This window comes from Triturus cristatus, chromosome 4_1 (assembly GCF_964204655.1).
Source record: "Triturus cristatus chromosome 4_1, aTriCri1.1, whole genome shotgun sequence".
Taxonomy (NCBI): domain Eukaryota; kingdom Metazoa; phylum Chordata; class Amphibia; order Caudata; family Salamandridae; genus Triturus; species Triturus cristatus.
In genome coordinates this window covers 191,476,187-191,482,891 of record NC_140585.1, presented here as the reverse complement: position 1 = coordinate 191,482,891, position 6,705 = coordinate 191,476,187, and positions in this window count along the sequence as shown.

The window sequence follows — 6,705 nt, the reverse complement described above, 5'->3', positions numbered from 1 at the left end:
GTTCCCGCTCCCTTAGGAGGAACGTACAGAGGCGCTGCCTCTCGCATCGGCTTAGCATGCACTAGTTCAATCTTATCTGAATGAATGATAGACGACTGCTTTCCGCCTGCATTTGGATTCGATTGCTCCTCCTCCTCTTTCTTTTGGCGCGCTTTTTCTTTGAGTTGAAACATCGCGTCCCGTAACGCAAACAGCTGTCGAACCGCATCGGGTACCTTAGAGGGAGAAAGGACACCCTTACGTAATGCTTTAGAATCTAATACTATATCATCAGGCTCAAAGACATCAGAGTATTTCCGAAAAGCAGTAACCACTTCATAAGAAAAGGTTTCAGCAAAGTATAACTTTTCCCTATCCTGCCATCCTTCCAAAGACGACAATAATTCAGCGAGAGATAGTTTATTTTTAAGCGCACGAAAAGAAACTTTCCGAAGCTCACCCATGCGATCAGTTGATAACATGGACCGCGTGTCTACCTTCTCCTTGAGCAATCCAGAATCCTTGACTCCCGGAGCGGACGGGCCTACATAAGGTGGCGGAGAACGATCTAATAGAGAAAAATCATCTTCAAGATTAGTAAGGACAGGATAAAGAGGCTGCCGAACAGCATATTGACCCGATATTTGCAACCTGTGCTCTATCTCCTGTTTTTCCGCCCGTTCTTTTTCCTCACGCTTTTTCGCTTCCTGTGCTTTCACATGGTCCTTTTTCTGTTGTTCTTTGTCACTCAGCGCTTTTTCACGTTTCTCGCGCTCACGCACGTCTTTCACCCACAATCGTATACATTCAAACATGTCTTGTCTTGCACGCCGCTTACATATACACTGTTCCACATACTCAATCTTACGCATATCAAACGATCCATACAAAGGCCATCGCAACTCAGGATCCTTCTTGGTATATTTCCTCCACAATGTGCTGTACATTATAGGGGAAAGACCGTGCTTCACGTACATGTCCCTATTAGGAGTCCCCTCTGGGGGGGCTGGTTCAGGTTCCTCAAGACTTAACCGGTTTCCAAAACAGCAGCACCACTTACGGAGTGCGCTCAAAGCAGGCATGTTCAAGAATAGTGCAAAATATGCAATATTATCCGAAAATGGCACTTAAACGTTGCGCCGTTCAAATTCAAACAGCCCTGGAGAAATATCTCCACATTACCTGCCTATATGTGTTGCAACGCATATATATTCACATTACTTATTTCAAAATATGACCGGTCATCACAAATCAAATCAAATCCTTGCCAACCCAGGCTTCACAAAAGCTCGCAGCAAGTACCGTACAGCGGTTCTTACCAATCAAGAGCGTCCAGATTCCAACTGCCAAGTTCCAAATTCGCCCAAACGGCCATTGCACGGCAAAACCGACAGAAGGGGTCTCAGTCGAGGACCGGCGCCACCCAGATGGTCAGCTCGGAAGGGAAGGAAGAAAGGCTCGGGATGCCAGGACTAAAAACGCCGCTGGCAGTGATCACGTCCCCGGCAAGGTTCCACTCCTTCGTCACGACCAGTCCTTCGAGCATCCGAGTCGCCGATGAGCCCCACGTGACGGGCGCCAATTGATGAGTACAGGCCCCAGCTAGGCCCGCAAGTACAAAGGGTTCGCCCTTCTGTGTACAAAGTACTATAGGGAAGTTGGCACGGAAACTGCAAATACAAAGACAAAGTTTATTAACCTTCAAAGGTGGTCCTACAACCTATACAACACTTTACAGTATTGCACAGAGTAGCACAAAGAACTTGTGCACATGGTCCCCTTTTATACACAATAGGGGGGCTAATAAGTAGGCGGATACAACATGAAGCAAGATTTATGGCCTTATATGGACATGTTCAGTGCATGATCAATACATGGGTGGAGTTAACAGTTCTTGAGACCTGCAAAAACACATTCAAGCAAAGCCTAATCAGTGACAGATGTGGTCAGTTCTGAACATGCACTAAACGCACAAAGGAGTTATTCATAGACTGTTGCTAGGCAGATCTCGGGAGTGACTAATGAAGAGGTAAGACTCTTCTCGTGCAGAGCACGTGGTTTCATGGCCATAGAAAATGGCGGATGGCTAAGCAAAATGGAGTCTGAACATTAGTCAATATAAAGCAGAAAACTTAATTCAGACATGAAGAGCACATGTCTTCAGTGAATGCTTAATCATATCGCTGTTTTATTTACAACAACAGGGATCCCAAAACTGGGGTTACTTCTTCTGAGAGGAACTTGTATACTTCATTTGGCAGGGCATCTGTACCAGAGGCTTTGTTGTTTTTAGAGATCTTAATTTGAGTTCTCATCTTCTCCAACGCAATCAGAGAGTCGAGGAAATCTCTACTAGCCTGAGTTAATGAGGAGAGTGATTTTGTGCTCAGCCAAGCACGAATTTGTTGTTTGGAGGGGAATAAATTCTCCCTATAGAGATCCGAGAATAAAGTGAGCAGGGAATTTTGTATGTCATCTGTATTGGTCGATTTGTCCCCTTGACTATTTATCTCCAGCTCGCCGATGTCGTTTTTCGAGCGATCAGATCTAGCTTTCCATGCCAGGAGACCACCAGCCTTCTACCCATATTCGTAGTTCTCCATTTTCTTCCTTTCCCATTGGGCCTTACACTTCTTTTCTAGTATTCCTCTATAATTTTGTCTAGTCTGTTCAAGTTCCATCCGCACCTTATCTTGTCTTTCAGGGAACTTTGATGATTCAGGGAGCTCAAGTTCTAATAAGCCAATCTTTTCCTCTCCTAATTTCAATTCCCGACCTTCAACACGATTCTTAGAGCTAATGAGGCTGTGTAATCGGCCTCTCAGACCTTAAAGGCATCCCAAACAACCTCTTTAGCTACTGAGCCTATGTTGAAGGCAAAAAACTCCAAAGATGACATTTTAATAGCCTGAATTATTTCTGGATCATCTAGTTTTACCCTGCTAAGTGTCCATCTGGGTTGAATTTTTTTAGTTAGGTTTTTAAACACACACAAAACCGGAGCATGGTCCGATAGATGACTGGGAAGGATAGAGATATCTGATCTTTTGTCGAGTAAACTCTTACTGGCTAACAGGTAATCAATCCTGGAAGAATGATGGTATTTCTTACTGTGAAATGTAAACCCAGCCCTGTCCCCCTTCATATACCTTCAAATATCTGCCAGACCTAAATCATGGATTAGATTCTTCATTGCACGTCGAATCAAGGGTGTCCCAGTGTAACGCCCCTGATTTGACCTATCTTTGTGGGGGTCTAGCAAGACATTAAAATCTCCTCCTACGATTATAGGAGGGGTTTCCAACATAAGCCTAGACTGTAGCCTAACAATATAGGAGGGGTCATCGACATTCGGGCCGTAAAATGAAGCACACATTAAAACGGTGCCCCCAAAATCCAGCTGCGCAATTACCCACCTCCCCGATTGATCGGACTGGATAGATTTGATCGAACAAGTTAACCCCCGCTTGACCAGAACTGCCACTCCACGACTATTAATATTTTGATCTGAGACACAGTAAGCATTAATCCAGGGTATACCGGAAAATAGTTTATTAGACTCCCCAGCAGTCAAGTGAGTTTCCTGCAGGAGGCAAACCCGTGCTTCTGCAAGCTCCAAATATTTCATTATTAGTCTCTGCCTCCGTATGCATCTTAAACCATTTACGTTCTAGGAGATAAAACTCAAGCCAGCCTGAGCTGTTACCATACCTACCATCCGTTCACAAGTCCCTGTCCCATGATTATCCAGCCATTTATTAAATACTTAAAGTGAAATGAGTTTTTTTTTCTCTTTTTATTTTCTCCCCACCCCTTTAATCCCCCACCCAGTGCTCCCCCACATCTCCCGACTCCCTCCTGCAGTCCCGTGTGCACCCCCATTACCCCTTGAGGAACCCTCCCTTACGGATAGGCGAACCCATTTGGTCGCCCTCACCTCGGGCTTTTAACTAATAAACAAAAAAAGAGAAGAGAATGAAAGGGGGGCCGAAAAGATTACGAAAAGTGTGTTTTACACTGTTACAGACACATCTTGATTGTAATTCAATTTGCTTTCCTTAAGCTTGTCAAAAAGGAGTCCAGCTCTTCAACTGTATGAAACAGATGCATCTGATTGTTATACATAGCACGCAACTGCGCCGGAAACTTCAATTGTGCCTTGACTCCCAAGCTCCTCAACTCCTCCAACCTACCCCCCATCTCCCACTGCCTTGTAGCCGTTATGTGGGATATGTCTGACCGGATCTGAAAAGTAATTGGATCCAAACCATCGGGAGAAAAAGTCACAGACCCCTCCTTAAGACCAATAGACAATATTTGTTCCTTCACGGAGTAGGAAAGGAAATTCACCAATATCTTCCAGGGTTTCTGTTTGCTCGGATTCTTCCTATAGGGATCTCGATGAATTCTTTGAATCTCTGATAACAGATCAATTTCTGGCAGATTCTTCAAAACCGACCCCTGTAGTATAGAAATAACAAACCCCTTTATATCCGATCCTTCTAGATTCTCAGGGACATTAAGGAGTCTTAGATTGTTCTTCCTAGAGTGATTTTCCAACCTTTCAATATCATCTTTCAGAGCCTTTTGTTGTAGAGTTAGCTTTACTACGTCCTTGACTGCCCCGCTAATAGCTTCTTTAATGCCCGGAATTTCAGCCTCTAAATGATCAGTCCTTACCGCCACCTCGTCAAGTCTCTGAGACAGGGCTTCACAAGATGCTTTAATTGCCGCCTGATTTGCTTTGGAGACCGAGAACCTGCTGGCAAGCTCAGCCTGATTTAGCTCTGACACCTTGAACCCACTTAGCATCTCCTTTTTCATGGTGGTCAATATGTCAGACAAAGATCGTACTTCCAAACCCTCTACGGCATCAACACCACGGCCCCCGGTCGCGCCTCCCGTTAATACACCTTTCTGTATGATCCCTTCCGTTTGTTTTTCCTTTGGGGAGATCTTGAACAGAATCAGGCGATTCCTGGGCATCATGGACGCCTAGGGCATTGAACCTATTTGAGAGGGTCACGGCTTGATGCGGGCCGAAGGGACCGGGTTATCGGTAATTTGCTTAGTAGTTTGCTTAGGCCCCCTCTGTTTGCATTGCAAAAAAGGAGTCATAGGAGAGGAAACACTCTCGTCGCTTACAGTGGTTCTATGTTTAGATTTAGACTTTACTTTGGTGAAAACCCCCTCCGTTTCTTCCAAGTCTGCCGCTGTAGTTCCCTTTAGCTCTGCGGTAGAAGCCATAACTCTATAATATGATTTTAGAGAAGGGGTTATTTTAGTAATATATGCAGGTTTCTTTTTTGCTCTAGTTTTGATTTTGGGAGTCACTCTTTGTTTAAACTCTTCTTCTTCGCCAAAATTGGCCCCCAGCCTCCTTGTTTTCACCTTAGTTTTATTTACTGCACAAGTATTGTTAGGGGTCACAATTGGTTGGATGATTTCAGACTTCTGTAATGAGTAGGCTGCCCTAGTTGTCAAAGTATAACGGCCCAGCCTAGGAGGCGAAGATATTTCCTTAACCTCTAGAAATCCGCCTTCTTTCACCTCCATGCAGTGACCAAAGCGACCGGTGTTGATTTCCCTGGGCAATAAACCACCATACAGCAAACTAGCAGATACTCTTACCGGTACATGTAACCCCCCCCCGGGGTCAAAACAGCACCTACGCCGTTAGTCTGGGGTGCACCCCCCTCTTCTGTCAATGCTGCTGCGCGTCTCCAGCAGCTGTCACCCAAAGGCTCCGAGAACTCACGGACCTCGCCAGCCGCCGCGGATGTTGTCTCCACCCCCGCGACCCGGAACCAGAAGCAGGCGGCGTCTCGGCGTCTCCGATGCCTCGCCGCCTCCTCCCACCTCCAGCCACGGAGCTCCCAAGCCTGCAGCGCCTCGAGGTAAAATCCATCGGAATCCGTCCGCATTGCAGGGTGAGGGGCCGGAGAGGAGAACAGAAAAGAAAAAATCAAAAAGGAGTCAATCGGCAAAAGAAACACAGCCCTCTATCATTCTCCAGGTATGAGCCCGAGGTGAGACGCGGCCGCGACCGTTTAGCTAGCGGCCGCCATGTTCCCCCGGCGCGGTTCTTCTTTACAAGAGCTGTAGTCACAATACTATAATAAAAAATGGAGCACTCATAGCTGGAACGGGACTGCTGCAGCTGTGATGAGTAAAAATGGTTTTAAATGTATGTTGTGTGTGTTATTGCTGGAAGCAAGGATATCATGTCATGATATTATGCCAAACCCATACACTATATGTATGGTATAGGGTTGGCATAAATTCAAAATATTCTGGCAACTGCATACCTTATGTCATTTTTTATATAAGAGGGCACCCATGGAACATGGAAGCACCTATGCCAAAATGCTTGTCCTGGTACAATGGAGGGTAATTTTTGACATGTAACCCTTACCACATTTTGAAAATAATTGGGTTAACGCCTGAAAAAATGTCAGTTTTTGATGGCTTAGCACACCATGAAAGAATGTGAACATTTAATGATTGCCCTTTCATTTCCTATAGCATTTTAACTAATTTACTTGAAAATTGTTCTTTAAAATCCACAATTATCCATGATTGTGATGTAAGGGTCATGTGACATGACTTCCAAAATATATCAGGGTAAAGGTGATTTTGGTGAATCGACGCCCAAGGGTTTCATTCTCACTCTAGGCGACACTGGGTGACATTGGTTCTTCAATGGGACACTGTGTGAAGAATGTT